This window comes from Salvelinus sp. IW2-2015, unplaced genomic scaffold, assembly GCF_002910315.2.
Source record: "Salvelinus sp. IW2-2015 unplaced genomic scaffold, ASM291031v2 Un_scaffold803, whole genome shotgun sequence".
Classification (NCBI taxonomy): Eukaryota; Metazoa; Chordata; class Actinopteri; order Salmoniformes; family Salmonidae; genus Salvelinus; species Salvelinus sp. IW2-2015.
Window position 1 is genome coordinate 710908 of NW_019942617.1, and position 17109 is coordinate 728016.

At 44.8% G+C, this 17109-nt stretch overlaps 1 protein-coding gene across 8 annotated transcripts in view; it reads right to left on the bottom strand.

The window, feature by feature from the left end:
• foxp2 (forkhead box P2) overlaps window positions 1–17109 on the bottom strand; it is a 121719-nt gene that overhangs the window by 39817 nt on the left and 64793 nt on the right. For all 8 annotated transcript variants that reach the window (XM_024136205.2, XM_024136203.2, XM_070438351.1 and 5 more), the window contains one exon: window positions 7489–7578. The gene's annotated coding sequence lies outside the window, so the exon portion shown is untranslated. The remainder of the gene's footprint in view (window positions 1–7488; window positions 7579–17109) is intronic.

The following is a 17109-nucleotide window of genomic DNA, read 5'->3' on the forward strand; positions in this document are numbered from 1 at the left end:
ACAGGCCAGTGTTATTAAACCTTAAGATACATCTGAGACTTATAATTACACTGGGGAGACACCCCGTTGAATTGTGGGGGACAGGATGACAATGCTTTCATTTCAACCCATTAATTGGCTGCTTGAATGAGGATCCTGTGGTTCATGTGGTTGACAAATGGGGAACCTGGTGTGAGTCTGGGTTTTTAAATGTAAACATGTAAATAGTGAAAAGACACAACCATACAAGACCACATAATGAATCACTACACCACTAAACACCATGTACATATATATATATATATATACTGTATATATATACCCATGTATGCTGACAAGGAAAACAAGGGGATTCAAAAGCGACAATTGAAAAACAGGCAACAAATGAAGTCGAGGTATTGGCTTTCCCGCATTCATTAGCTTTTTARCTCGCGAGTGATGGATGATAATCATCTTCATTTCATCGCTCTTCCCCAAACAAAAAGAGAGGCAGGCGAGGCGGAGGAGAGGAAGGCCCCGGCCCTTGGTCCATTGTTGAAGCCCCAGCACAAAGCTAATTCCAGGCATTTATACTGAATGCTTTTCTGCTTGACGTATCAGAGCCTCCAAGATGAAAGACGATAAGTAATTGCTCTCCTGGTTCTTATTCTTCACTGACAACCCATACATTTAATTTTACACACGTTCATTTACATTTCCGAGTATATGACATGATAATTGCCGGAATAGAACACCTCCATTCCGCAGGATACCGCAGCCCGGGCCGCTTGATTGACAAGAGCAGTGAATTGAAAGGAACGGAGGCTGAATTGCTTCTCTTAATGAGCATTTACAGGGACCGTCGCCGTCATAAACACGGGCGGACAATGAGCGGTTCTCTCACGCACAGGATCAGAYCACCACCATGACATCCAACAACGCTAGGCTAGCTAGCTAGCTCCTCTGTCATCCAAAGGAACCACGTTACCAATCTACTACGACGACAACAACAACAACCGAATGGGATTTCGTCAATCATTTGAAAGTTAGCTACAGTTGAGGATGGTAACCGGGGGAGGACGGTAATAACAGAAATGGATGTTTCTAATTCTTTTATACGTGCATATTGTTCCCAAATGGTCCTACTCCAAATCCTCAAAAGTAACACGTCATATAATTGGTATGTAGGTTAACAGGATTCTAAACAAAACAACACACAGCATGGCAATCAAAGCAGTCTCGGGCGCTCTCTGTTTGCTCCCTATTTGTTTATGTCCTTTGCCTTAAGAAAGCAGGCATATAGGAAAGACGATGACTATCAACTTGAACTTTGGAGGCCGTGTGGTTTGCTGCTTAGCTCCAAGGTCTGAGTGCAGAACAAAGGACCTTTAAATTGGATCCTGATGAGAAAACATCGGCTGCCCCTCACAAGAACAAGCACATCATTAAGGTGCTCTCTCTSGCTYGTCACACACCGAGCCAGAGAACGAACAAACCTCTTCGCGGCTGCAAAAGGTCAACTTCTTCTCCGGAGAGAAGTGATCAGGTAACTCTAGACGCCAAGGCAGCAGTTGCGGTTTATTTCCGGTGAGAGGCCTCGTATTTTGTTTGATTTGACTGAGAATTGTGCGATTAAAAACGGTGGCTCTCCGCATCGAACCGGACCAACGGGCAGATGAATGCACTTCAGCGATTATACCCACGTGGGCTTATCTCTACGACAATGGATTTATGACCAAATCAAATTACACTAAAGGCCGGAGATGGASATATCCCACAGTATCAGAGTTAAAACTTAAACAATTAAGGGGTGAAAAAAAAACATGCATTTCCCTCAATTTCCCTAGAATTCACTTAGCGGTAATAAGTGGGGGAAGTTCCCGATTAGATGTGGGACTGAGGCATAAACTGGGCCGGAGATGGGATGGTGAATGGAGTGAATAACATAAGGGCCTCTTCAGCACTAGCTAAACGGTCTCAGTGCAGCCACAGATACTGTTTAGATAAATAAAATGAGAAATGGAGGGGCGTCAGGTGGTAATTACTTGAGCTGCTTGGCAGAGACAAGCTTCAGTGTTAATTAAGGTGTTAGACCCATTTTAGCCCAGAGAAGAGAGAGGGATAGAGAGAGGAAAGAGAGAGAGAGAGAGAGGAATGGAATTCCTCCAGTGTCCCCCTCTAATTCATCTCAATCCCGGGCTCCCCAGGGGCCAAGGGCCCCAAACTACAGACTCCCTCTGAGCTGCTGAACTTCTGACCCCTCCAGTCCCTTTTCAGTCGACACTGCTCATTTACTAACCAATTACTGCCAATGGTGGCCAGGCTCTTATTGATAGGGGTCTACTTCATGGCCAGACCACCAAGGCTTCCTACCAGGCCTCCTTCCCTCCCTGCAAGCTTTGCTTACTTTTCAGAACTTCTCAGAGAAGTGGGCAAAGTGTAATACATAATGTAATGGCTCTTGCTCTTGAACACACACACACAACACACACACACACACACACACACACACACACACACACACACACACACACACACACACACTTCGGATTAGGAGATCAATACTCCAGATCGTCAGGACCAGAGCCAAGTAGATGATATTTTTTTGCTCCCAAATCAGCACAGTATGCGACATGCAATCTATCRAAACATAAAGACACCAATKGCATGAAGTCCTCTAATAAAATAGATGTGGGTTATGCAGTAGTCCTTCAAAACATATCTACCTCTGGGTAGATATGTAGAATCCTGATACCCTTTTCACTGATAAAGCTGAGGACATGTACTGTGTAAGAGTACTATGTCACTACAACAGTGTCTGTACTAGTGTTTATAGCCTCCAGTGGCTAGTGGAGAGGAGCAGACACACTGTAGTATCACACTAGCTCTCCGTACTGTCTTTCTCCCAGTTGATATTTCCGAACGAGTCTCCCAGCAGGTATCTTTGGTGTGTGCCGTAGTAGCTGGTACTCTTGGAGGGAACAGCCAGTCTRCCTTGTGATGTYCCAGGTACTACAGAGACCACTGGATCRGCCGCTTCATCAAATGACACGCGCTAAATTRCAAGTGCTTCAAGGAGCTCAGTGAATTATAGTTCATCACTTGRAAAGGCTTCCCAACACCTGGTCTGCTACTCGTGCCAGATCTGCGAGTTAGTGTCCAATTAACACCCAGGCCAGAATAATCAGATTGCATGTGTAAGGGTCTGGTATAACTCGCTTATTGCTTCCATGCATCTTCTGTCAGAAGGTAAATGTGTTGCTGCTACATCAAAGGTCTGGGGATGTAGCACTTTCTTCATGTTTTTCTACTCTGCCGCCGCTTGCCTCGGGGTTATATCTCAACTTATTTTGCATCACAATGATGAACCTCCTCTGTCCTCGCAATTTAGCAATCTTGTCCTGTAGGTTTGTGTAACTAACACAGATGGGGGGTGGGGGAATAAAATATTGTTTTCCTGTTACAAAAGCATGCAGTCACCGAGGGTGTTCGAGTAAAAATGTGCTGACCCTTTTTTTTCCTCCTCCTTCTCCAAGAGTCAACAGAAGGTTTCTTCATGAATAATAACAAAATGTTTAACAAAATGCGGCGATCATTTTTTCTCTCCTATTTTTGAGATCCTACCACTACCAGGGGGAATGCAGAGCAGATATTAATACATGTCAATGTGCAATACCATCCCCCATCCTTAACCTACGTCCTTAGCCCATATCTCTGTAGCCTTTTCTCAGAGTTCTGCCTTCCAGATGGGGGACTATAGTCAGATGAATGTTAAGGAAAGTGGCGTAGGGATATTTTACTGTGATGAGGTGTATGGCGGCGACCTTTAAAGCAGTGACACACTCAGGATGGCCCAGTGCCCACAGTTTGATTGGGAGGCGGATCTGGAGTCACTAAACCACTAAGAAAGGCAAGAACCAACATCATATTTATAATACAGCTCCTCTCATCCACAAACCAACCAACAGCCAATCTGGAACTGTCAGTCATTTTACACRGTTCAGAGTTCAACCACTGTACTGTATATTCATTCAAGGTGAATTTGGTGGCATGGTAGTTGGTGTCATTACTGTTAAACTGCCTTAAAAACACAATATAGTCTTGGTTGATGCACAACTTAAAAACGTTGTGTAAAAGAGMAACTGCTTTCTAAACACCTGTCACRGCTCAGGTTTTGCATGGCAGATGGTTAACCATTAGCTACTAGAGAGTCAGGGAAAGTCAACGAGGAGGGGCTAGGGAGTCTGCTATGTCTTCTATGCTAATAGAGCTGAGGGGCAAATCCAAAATTAACCTATGGCACGGATATTTTGTCTGGGTTGCATAATGTGAAGAGGCATGGAGGGTCTAGCTAGCTAGCTTTGACACACAGAGTGAAGACCTCCTTTGTTCATCTACAGCGCTGTGCGATCACCTCGTTAATGCCCTTCTCGCACCGCGCGCGCGTGTGTGTGTGTGTGTGTGTGTTGGGCAACCCTTTCCAACGGTCTTCAGAGGAGGTCAGCGGATCACCCCCACCTTCTTTTACGCTGTATACAACGCTGACATCAACGAGACATATCCTATCGCCATGGCAGCCCCTCACTCACCGACACGTACACGTTGATCCAGCCCAGATACAGCTGTTTACTCAATCCTTCCCCGAACACCTAACGTGCCTCCCACACGGCGCGGCGCCTTCGTTATTCAACGCACACGCTATACACGTGTCAACGTGCCAGGCTTTGGGGTGTACCCAGTGTGTTATATGCACATACATCACAGGTGAATTGCTAAGGCAGCTAGGGCCTAGCCCACATCAAGGCAGGAGGGAATCATCCTCAGACAATAGAAAACAAACAAACTAACAAGGGCCCCATTGACGGCGTCTGACAACTTGAGATGTTGACTTGGTTCGGGAGAACAATTGTCGGATTGCAAAGGCCTCGGTAATCCTCCCTTCCCTATTCGTCATCTCGCCCGTCTCTTTAATTGTATTCTGAATGTCAGTGTATAAAATGCGTCCGGGGAGATAAATATTGCCACAGTGAGAGGGAGAGTAGAGCAGTAGAACAGAGACGAGAGGGTGTTGTGTGCCTTGGGAAATCCTCGTAAGCAGCATGGCGAAGGCGAGGGGATTTACTGGGAGAAATAGGTGTTTATTGAGCGCTCCCATGGGCTTACCGGGTAATGATAGACCTGTCACATTACGCAAATGTGGAAAAGCAGCTTGTGCCGCCGCGTCAACACCGCAACGAACCTCCGGATAGAATTAGTCAGGCGCGAGCCTTTAGCCGTGAATACAAGTAATTAAAATTGCAAGCCGATGCGTTTATATGCTTGTGTACTAAATCATCTACAGTGTATCGTCTTCCCTGCTCTTAAATACCGGAAAACGCTGGGATTTATCAGTGACTTAGAAGCGTATAAGCAGTAAGCAGGCCTGTCACACTAATATTAATCCATTCCATGTTTCTAGCTGCTTTAATAAGACAAGGGGATCAACTTCTCCGATACCTGCAGAGGAACACACGCAGCTAGTTTTGCTAGTGACTCAATCAAGACAGGTACTATTGAAGCGTGGGAGTTCTGGAGCTTTTCCGGCCTTGTAATCCAGGTAAATAAAGAGTGTTAGGTAAACTCAACGAGAAGATAGGCGATACCGTTCCATAAAAGCGTTCCATATGAACATTTGACAGTGTTATTACGAATCTCTTGGGCGATGTGGGCCCTGAATAGTTACATTATTGAGTGAGTGTGCGTTTTAAATGATAAAATATAAAATAACAACAATAGAAAGACAAGTCAAAATGGTGGATTCAGAAATAAAATCATACAGCTAAAGTGACGAAACCAAAGCAACCCAGTGGCATTGAGTTGATATACACCTGCCCCTATGCTACTACCTCTCTACAAAGACTTTCAGTCTGGACATTAAAAACAAAGAGGTGAAGACATCAATAAAGGATGGATTAACAGATGGATTAACTAGAGTCACTACACGCTGCTCACAAGGCCCCCGATTCATATTGATTCATATCGCTAACATGAGGAGGATGGGAGTAAGCAAATGTAAATATTCAATATTTACCATTCTCTGCTGTTATTAGAGCCCGTGGATCAGTCATAGACCAGCTGTTAGTGCTATCACAGAGACTTACTCCCAGCCAATACTATTCTCCACTCCTCACAAGTATTGCAGAAGTACAGCAATTTGCAGATCACTCACAGGGTTGTGAAACCCATTATTTTCTCTACGCAGTACACCCAACTGGTGAAATGCTATGGACCTAACGATACTGTATAGAAATAGAGAATAGAGCGCCTTTTGTATGATAAACAATGAATATCTTCAAACTGCCAGTAATGCTAATTTCTTTGCACCAAACACAAAAGAAAAATGATCCACGAATGAATATGCGAGATAATATGAACATTTCTCGACACAGACACATTTTCTCGATTTGAATGATTTAAATGAAAGAGAAAGTGTGACGACGGGCGGCACATTGCTTGAACCTTATATTTTCGGCACCGTGTAATGAGGTACACAGGGTTGTGACTCCAATTGAAGGTGTCGCCATTGTTAGACTATGTGAAAAATATTAACGATGAGGTTAACACCAATTTTCCCCCCATCTCTCATTAAATGCACAGGGGTAGTAATGAGGTAAACCAGTGCTCCTTGATAGCATTTATTAGCTGAGTGGAGGGCACACACTCTCACACTTCAATTTTAACCCTCCCCGCCCCAAAAAAACGAAAACTTGAGAAGCAGTCGCAGATGTCAAGGGGCTTACATAACCATGAAGCTAGCATAGCAAATAACCGTCTCATTGTTGACTAAATGAGCGGAGTGATAGATCCTGTGTGACTGTGGATGGAGAGAAGGAATAAACAGGAATAAAGGAGGGAATAAGAGGAGGAGGGAAGGAAGAAAAGAGCAGATGATGGAGAGTATGACTGTGACCTTTATCCAAATCACTGACCAACAGAAATAGACAGTAGCTATGGATCAGTAAGGCAAATGAGCTGCCTTTTAACAACCCCTGGATTCAATCGGGACGTGTTGGGCAAATAAGTCACCTCTGGATCTGGCGGCGTTGCAATACTACGGATCAACTGGAGAAAAGTGTTGAGATCATTGATGTTTCACTTCCTGCTTCTTTGACTTGCAAATATCGTTGTGTTTCATTCCATACAATAACCTTTATCTTCACACAAAGAAAAAATACTTCATAATACTTTATCGTCTTTAACACCCACCCTAATTCTATTACATCTGGTGAAAGATATAAAAAATAAAGACAATGTGTGGAGATTTGACCACCGAAAGTTGGAAAAACAGAGGCTGACAAATCGATTTGTTTCTTTGTGTATAAAACAGCTTGCTTTGCTCTGAGGACAGGCTGTCCCAGGTTTGCGAATTCCAATGACAGGTTCCAGAATTGCAATGCCAAATCAAACACACTTGTGGAGCAGAGGAAATCTTCTTTCCGAGACAGCATGTATTATGGATGGATTTAAGAGATTAGTGACCATGCTGCTCACCTGCAGTGGACGCTGTTTGTCGTTGTTCTTTGGAGATTTCAGGCCACTGCCTGGCTGTTGTAAGAGTAATTGTCTCGCTGCTTGTAGGGCCTGGAGAGAGAGAGAAGAGAACACGGATAGGGAGAGAGAGAACAGGGGGAGAGAGAGAGAGAGCAGGGAGAGATAGAGAGGGGGTAGAGAGAGAGGGGGAGAGAAAGAGAAGGGGGGGACAGAAGAGAGAGACAAAGAGAAAAAAGCAAAACATTAGATTTCTTTGGGATGACAACCAAGCAGAACACCTGAAAATATGAAGAAAAGCTATTAAACTAGCCGAAATCTGTCAAGAAATATTATCCAATATTTTCGGGCGACACTCTCTGACATGGCTTATAACACGCCAGAGATCCATTTTTGTGATAATTCACACAGAGCCATGATCAAGGATAAATACAGTTTGTCTAAAGCACCCTTGAAGAGGCGGTTGGAGAAAAAAAAAGCAAGGCGGAGCGTCAGTAGGAATTGACCTGTCTAGTGTGTGCTCAACTGAAATACCCACTTCTCGGCAAATTACTAGTCCATTTGCATATTCATAATATCAATTTGAAGTAGAGGCAGGCGATGTGGAGTGTTCCTACAACCCGTAATTAAAGTTGACAAAATCAACATCAGATTACCTTTGGAGTGAATTAACTAGGAAGCCAGGTTTAACACTATGCATTAACGCTGCTTATGCACATGAAGGGAGAGAGAGAGAGCGAGAGAGAGCGAGAGAGAGCGAGAGAGAAAAAAGCCCTCTCCCTGTCAGATGAAATTGGCTCACATGCTGTTTACATATGGCAGAAAGAACGATAAAATGTKAAACATCTATCATCAACATCGAGACACGACTGATAGATTTATAGACAGGCGTGATTTCCCAGACACGTTCAGGGTGAGATGAGAGGATGGAGCCGAAGCCCATGCAATGTACTCTGTGTCTGACAAGTACAAAACTCATAGGTACAATGGCTACCTACTCCTCTGCTTCAAGGCTACAACTGATGAAAGTCAATATGTCAGAAAGACCATTCAGAGCAGCTGGCAGCAGCATACTGTAGAAAAACAAAAACCAGGAGCACCCAGTTAAAAACACAAAAACAACACAACCCTTTCACAGGTGTTTATTTTCGAGTGAAGGAGAAGGATAAGAGGAATATGGGGGAAAAAACACCTCTCCTTCAGACGGAGAGTGACACTTCTTCCTCCCTGAGAATCATGGGGCCTTGTTTTATTTTCCTGCTGCTTGCCAGTATCCATGACAACAGCTGCTTTGACAGGATGTGCATATGGCACTGCACTGCCAGCTGGTGTGAACAATGTTTGAACTAGTACATTGAGATGCTGAGCAAACAGGGGGGAAGAAGAGAGAGGGAGACGAGAGAGAGAGAGAGAGAGAGGGGGAGAGAGAGAGGGACAAGAGTGAGATGGAGGGAGATAGAGAGAGGGATGCCACGTCTTAACCCTCTGGGACGGCAGCCACCCCCCTGATCAATTATGAAAAGACAGAGCAAGGGGGCTGGGGCCGGGGAGGGCTGGGGCTGCCACAGTCTGTCTGCTGGAGGCTCACAGGAGCCAGACGTTTCTGAACCAAAGTAAACAAACACGATGCAGTGACGCTGGGTTCTAACTTGCATTGATCCGTCTACCTCAGAAAGACGAGCCTCAGATTCAGTCTCAGTCTCAGCTGAAACCCACCAGTGTGGTGAGCCATGGCCTTAAACTTCACAAGACACTCAAGAGACAGAAGGGGAGGGAGAAAAAAAAAATCGCCAACATCTACCATGTGGCTCAGTTGGTAGAGCATGGCGCTTGCAACGCCAGGGTTGTGGGTTCAATTCCCACGGGGGGACCAGGATGAATATGTATGAACTTTCCAATTTGTAAGTCGCTCTGGATAAGAGCGTCTGCTAAATGACTTAAATGTAAAATCTACCAGGGCTGGCAGTACTAAATCTGATACCGCCTGTCAGACGTTCTACGCTTTGTTTTGGGCTTTCAGAATGAGGAGAAATTACAAAATGGAGTTCAGATTTGAAATGATGTTTGCGTTTGTGTGACGGAGCAAATGTGAAGACAAAACAACTTTCCCAGCATCGAGACTTCCAGGAAATCAGTGCAGTATTAAAATGTGGCCCCAATGAATCTAATTTTGACAGTGAATTTTGGGCTACTTTCCCGAAACCCCACTCAAGTCCAGCACTGATGCCTGATTCACAATACAGTGCCAAACAGAACCATACCGAGTGGCTCGGGTTGGTTTGTCCCTGTAGTGTGAATCAGGCAGGCTGGGAAGCCTAGATACATGGCTGATGGATGCAGCACAACAATTGGCAGCAGGAGGAAATGTKTCTCTGTCCTTGGAATCAATACTGACTGTTTTCTGTTGAACTGTAGAAAATAAAGACAAGAAAATCACTCAATACAACACAAGGGTCAGAAGTAAAGAGGAGGAGAACAGGACAGGGAATGAGCCATTTTAATGGTGTTTTCAATATCGGCTCTGACAGCGTTTTGCGACTGGGAGTGTACAGCTCAACTCTATTCAAGCTTATTAGAGGTGAACTCTGGTCACAATCTAGAATTGGTACTTTTCTCACGCACTCCGTATCAACACAGCCCCGCTTTCGGAAGCAGCTGAAACTGACAGAAACGTCACCGGTGTAGCCGAGGTTACGTTTCCCTTTCYGTCAGTATTTCTGAATATTCAGTCATTGCTGGGGAAAGCAGCCATCCATTTTCAGCATCGATTATAGACTTGGCCTAGCTCCACACACACAGAGCTCTCTCCGCCTCTCTTCCCAGCCTGACTACCCAAAGCAGGCATGTCAAGAAAAGTAATCTGAAGAGCCCGTGCGGCGCGCAGACAAAACATACAGAGCTGTCCGCCTATTTAACCTGGGTTGCTATGCACGGAAAATGACATCTCCTGTCTGTTAATGCACACGCTGTATAAACAGAACAATGTCGCACATTCTTGAGACGGCTGTAAAGGGGCCTGCGAAAGAGCTCTGGCTCTAACATAAATAACCAGGCACTCAGAACGGCATATTTGATGTTGATATCCATCGCCGAGGATAGAAGACAAAAAAAATAAACACACACACACACACACACACACGCGCACGGCTCCACCGACTGTGGACTCAGGGATCCTTAGGAAAATAAGATTCAGCCCAAATGGATATGGTGTAATTGGTTTCAGATAGCCAGGTCAGGAGAAATGAATTCAGGCAACTATTATGCGAAACGGAGGGAGAAACTAGAATGTTTACACAGGCGCTCCCCCCTGCTACATGAATAGGCGTGCAGAGATCACTGCAAAGAGGAGAGAGACAGACTATAGAAACATATGTCAGCCATATCTCCCACTCCCCTCATCCCCCCCCACCCCCCCTCATTCCACAGCCTGTGTTTAGACTTAATGCAGAGAGGTAATAAGGAACACATCACAATGCACCTTTGTGAACTTTGTGAGGTGGGGCGGCATATCCAACATCTTAAACAAGCATGAAATACATTAGCGGCTCGCCGTGACTGGCCACACCATTACAAATCCTACAGATTGCTTACGGTGGCTGATGTTGGGTTAGGCCAGGGAGAAATAAGTCATCTGAAGGAATGCCACTCCTGCCAATACATATTCTAGTCACAGTATGAAATAAACCCTGAAATCAGAATCATGGTATATCAAAAGGAACCATGACATTGTGTTGGATGGGTATATTGCTTCCTGAACTGCACAGGTGTGGAGATCTAGTCATTAAGAGTGTAGGGTACTTATATGATGCTACTTCCTTAGTGTGTGTGTGTGTGTTGTGTGTGTGTGGGTGTGTGTGTGTGTTGTGTGTGTTGTGTGTGTGTGTGTGTGTGTGTGTGGTGTGTGTGTGTGTGTGGTGTGTGTGTGTGTGTGTGTGTGTGGTGTGTGTGTGTGTGGTGGTTGTGTGGTGTGTTCGCGTAGGCCCAGCCTCTGTGCAGAGCGAGGCTGTTTCAACAAGACTCTGTCATCCGGAACATCTTCCAGCTTGTTGACATGGCAGACTTGTCCGACTAGAGACCAGACACTGGGCTTGTCTCCATTTACCCTCCTTCACTGCTACCGGGAACACAACCCGCCCCGGAGAAAACAGACAAGAGGAGGAGGAGAGAAAAGACGAGTGCAACACTTTATCAAGCCAGGGAGAGAGGGAGTCGCATTTCATGGACAACAAAGTACAAACAGTTTAAGTTGAACAAAAACAAACAGGGGCTGATTGGATTGTGGCCTGCTGGCGGTACGCAGGAGATTAGCATAGGAGGCCTGACACTACAAGAAAATATTGACACCACATTGCGTTATGTAAGTGGATTCAGGATAGAACAAGAGGCTTCCTTGGAGGGCGGTGGCATAAAGAGGGGATAAAACATTCTACACAGTTCATGAATGCGACGAAGTGGATGGACTTTCACGAAAACAAGCCAAAGTGTGACCTGATCGTTGAGCAATGGAATATTGGAATCTTGTTGAAGTCGGATCAACAGTAAAACAGATGCTACGCTGAATGACATCTGCATACAAGTGTGTTGTAATTTCTTCTATCCAAAAAAATATCGCGATATCCGAAATTGTATGTGAGCGTCTTGACTGACACAGACAGGACCCCAAGAGTCCTTTCCCTGGTCATGTCTGGGTTTGCTGGAGTTCTGGTCTTTTGGGTATTCGACCAAGAAAGGCACTGCACACACACTAATTGTTTATATCAAATCCTGTCCGCCGCGTTAACTCTGAAAGTCGAGCTTTAGTTTTCTAAAAGCGGAAGTGAGACTGGAGACAGAGCAACAGGACTGACTCAGTAGCAAGAGTAGACGGCGCCTCCTGTTCGATACTAAGAGGGGGTAAGTGTGGTAGCCACCCAAGCGGCGCAGCCGGCGTCATCTCCGAAAAAAAACATGGTAGCACACCGAGAATAAGATTGAGGCGGCCGGAGTAGAAGGTTGACGCCGGAGGGTATTTAGGGCTAAAAAGCTATGGAAATAAAACGGAAAAATGGGAGAGTTTAACCACCACTAGCTGCGTGTATCCACATTTAACCAATACAAATGACATAGTCTGAATTAGCCACTAAAGATTATACCTATAGAAATGTGAAGCAGCTAGATTAAAAAAAAAACCTCAAACCACCTGTGGACCCCCGTTGCAAATACGAAGTACCGTGCGGATCTTATGGCGGCAGAACCTGCATCAATTACCGGTTAATATTGTAAAAACCGGTTTACCAGCACAGGCCCTATGGTATGTGAATTGGTGGGTCCAGGGTTGTCTGGGATGATTGGTGTTTGAGTAGCCGATTTGACCAGCCTTTCAAAGGCCATTTCATGGCTATAGATGTTGCGAGTGCTGCTGGGCGACTAGCCATGGTAGGGCAGGGAGTTACCTTTGGCGTTTCTTGGGCACGGGACATATTGGTGATGCTAGCTTGGTAAACATAGGTCGTTGTGTTAAATACAGGACCGGGTCAGGGATAGGTTAATTAAGATGTCAGTGAGAGACCCTTGCAGTTCTGTCAGCGGCATGCTCTGAGTTAACAGGTACCATCTGGATTTATTTTGCCATTTCTGAGTCTGTGGTATGTCACATCCGTACAAAGTTTCCTTGGTGGGGATGATAATCGTCAATTGCACTATACCGTGTGCTGGCTAATCCAGGCGTTTTCACACCCACTTGACATTTTTGTTTAATTTACAGCCTGGAATTTTTTGAGCCGTGAGGGCCACTGGCACTGACAAACACAGATAACCGGCGTAGCATAATGGTTGAAAGTTCGAGAAAGTATGTTTTTAGATACACGCTTATTTACCAAATTTCCGTAACAAAATTGAAAAGCTTGAGATGTTTTGAGTCAATAAGTATTCAACCCATTTATTTTATGGCAAAGGAGCTAAATACGGTAAAAATGTGACTTAACTCTAGTGTGCAATAATGAGTTGTTAATCCACAAAGCAATCTTAATAACCTTAGGTGGGCCAGTCCAAATTGCAACTTGTAGTGGACTCAGTTGAGGGGCTTGTAGGCTGATGCCATAAAGGGTTGACATAACCCTAATGACCTCAAGACATTAAACTTTTCATTTTTAATTTTAAAAAATAAGATTTTGTTTACTAATATAACTTTCAGTATACCAGTCAAAAACGTTTGGCAACCTGACGTCATTCAAAGGTTTTTCTTGTATTTACGATGGAGATCATGTAGTAACCAAAAAGGCTTGTAAAGCAAATCCAAAAAATATTTGAGTTCTTCAAAGTCGCCGCCCTCTTTTGCATTGAGTTAACTTTGCACCACTCTTGGTCAATTCTCTCAACCCAGCCTCATAAGGTAGTCCCAACCGGGATGCATTTCAAATGAACAGGTGTGCCTTTAAGGTTCGAATTGTGGAATTATTTCGCTTATTAGTGCTACTATGAGCCAATGGCAATTGTTTTTCTGTGCAAGGAGGCGGGTGTATACAGAGATAGCCCTATTTCTGTTAAAAAAGACCATGTCCAATATCCTATTCCCTGGCAAAGAGAGCTATAAATTCTTATGGCTGCAGCGCAGGGCTACACAGTATTGAGTAGCATTGTGGATGGAAAGGTGCACAGAGGTGGCCCAGAGTAAAACGGGGCCTTGCTCCTTTTGTTTTGGCTTTCTATTGTCCTGTGCCCCACCAAATGACATGGAACACTTCTATAGTTCAAACAACATAACTGGTCTTCCAAGATTTTTTTATAACATTCTGTAGACTCTCTAGGTCGAACCATTTCGAGACTGTTCTAGAGCTTTTCCCTTGTTAAGTGACCATCAACATTTCCCATTTTTACTGCTCGGCCAGTTGTGAGCGAAGCAACACCACTGAATATCAGTAGCCACCGTCAATACCTCGCCCCCAACATACCAAAAACATAGAAATGAACCTAATCCAAAAAGAAGATTTTTTGCTTGTAGGCAAAATGTCATCGGAGCAAGGATTCTATTATTGCCCATTGACGGACCAGTGTATCTCTCTACTGCCACCTGTACGTCTACACGACCGGTCGGTTATAAAACAAGCCCAGAGCCTGCCAGTAGGTCTATGCAAATAGACAATTGCCGTAATATGGACCTGTGCCAATTCACTTATTCCCTTCTTCAATGAACACATCCATACACTGCCGCACGAAACGTGTGTGTGTACAGCCTAATGAGCGGTCACCAGAGTTGAAGCTAGATCGTGGCGTTGTCTGCGGAATGGGTGGATTTCTTTGAGATCACAAGACAGATGCAGCTGCATGTAGGCCACGTCACGGGGCCTGTCAATGTAGTGCACATTTTTTGTTCATATCCTTTCCTGCTAGTTAGTGTCAGGCGCGTATGTTATTAATCTAGCACATATATATTATTCCATTATTATTAATTGTAGTCAGCCACCATTATCGATGGTGGCAGTGATGTCCTACAAGAGCCACAAAAACGTGTACATTTCTAGGCCATCTTTTGAAAACGTTGGTCAGGAAAGTGCTCTTATCGTTGTCGTAAAGGGGCATGGCAGTCGTGTGTCGTCGGTTCTCTTCACCTGTCGTTCAGAGTATTTGAGACAGACTTATACACACAGAAAAAGTTTATTAATAGTATTTAGCAATAAGCAGAGAAGGAGTGAGGCATAAAATTTGTCTTGATTCTCTGTGTAATAATGGTACATGGAGTTAATTACATGCATTTATATATAGTGGTTTCTTGAATTCAAAGAAAACAACGAATGAGAGTAGAGGAGTTGAGTGGGTGAGTTGTTATTATTAACATACTCTTTGAAGAGGCGTAGCGGTTTCTGGAGTTGCTTTTTGATATAACATGTGGGCGAGGGAAAACCGCTGTCTGTGCATTTGCTCAGGGGGGAAGGCTGGTTCACACAATTTGGTCGTATGGTGCCAGGAGGCAAAGGTAAAAAGAGTTAGACTGGCACTGACCGGTGCTGCCCTTCCATTCAGGGGTGGGAAAGGGCCAAGTAGACAGGAAGTGGCAACAGAACGTTCTGGAGATAACGAGAGAGAGAGTTGATGGCATAGCCTTCAAAATGTTTTTTGGAAAGAAAAGGAGATACAGGTCTGTAGTTTGCAACATCAGATGAGTTGAGTGTTGGTTTCTTGAGGAGGAGAGCAACTCTCTAGCCAGTTTGCAGTCCGATGGACAGAGCCCGTGGTCAGGGAGTAGTTGACTGTTTTAGGGAGGAATAGAGGATTAAAGTCTTCCAGAGATTGTCTTCGGGGAAGAGGAGGATTGGGCATGGGGTCGAGCGGCAGGTGGTCGAGTGGCCAGGACTTTCACTTTGCTGCAAGATTAGTCTGGAGAGCGGAGAATGAAAGAAGTCAAGTCGTGTATCCTGTGGGACCAGTGGACTCACATAGAGCGTGAAGGAAATCAAAGGACAACGGATGTCTGAGTTTAAACCTTTTCAAAGTGGCTTGGTCTGACAAAGCTCCCGGTCCGCGAAAGAGGGGAAGGGGTTGGAGATAAAGTGGAGACACGTTTTTCTGGTGTAGTTTCACTAGGGTTAGAGGTCTAAATATACGTTGAATTCTCTGATGAAGAATAAATGGTCTTTTTAGGACCGGATACAGGTGGAAGAGAAGTAGAGCGGAACAGGTTCCAGCTAACCAGAAGTGAGACCACATGTCAGAGGTTGCTGGATCGCGCAGTAAATGTTGAGACAGGCATGCTGGAGGTCACGTCGCCGTAGACAGAAACATTTTGTTCAAGTTTACCGTCAATTCCGCTCAACTTTTCGACTTGAAAACAAGGGGAGGGGTGCATGATGGGTATTTACGAACAAAATTATGGGTGACCCTGTTTTGTTTCCTCATGTCTTCTCAATTTCCTGCTACCCTCTTTCTGAATAATAAGTTCAGGAATCTCAGTTAGTTGCTGTCTCCTCCTCCGGCCTCTCATCGCCCTTTCCTATTTGGACTCCCACAAACATGCCGTAACCGAGAGTGCCCAGTAACATGGCGCCACAGAACTGAGCGGCTCACATCCATACAAAAAGATGACTAGTGTCCAGTGACTTTGAGCTTTGCTCTGCTCTCCTAGACTATATACGGTGCTTTCTTCGCTCCTGTGCCAAAGAGTGCATATGCTAAATAGCACGTGGCCTGGTGATCCCTGCGAGAAGCGCACGTCTGTAGAAGACCTGCGAGTGCCATAAGCATTAGCGTTTCAAAGTTCGGCACATAGAGTTAAGGAATTTTGGTTTAAAAACAAGCACATGGGGAAAAGATGATACCTTGCCATATAAAGAGGGATAGTTTGAGACAAAAAAATGTTTTCGTCTGAGCACACGCGCCGACAAGGTTAATCGTATTGATGACTTTCAGTATCTTTTGGGTCGGTACGGCGGAGAGCCACTGAGGATGGCTTGCAGGGGGTATTGAAGGAAAAGGGTGAAGACCCAGAAAACAAAGTACCCGGGATCAGGGAGACCGGGAAGGGGGAGCTGCAGTGAGGAATTGAGTGGATGCAATATTACAGATTGCTCTCTCACCACAGTAGAAAGATGAGTCTAAAAAATCAGTCTAATTGCAGGCTGCCGATTTGTGAGTTAACCGGAAGGGATCCTG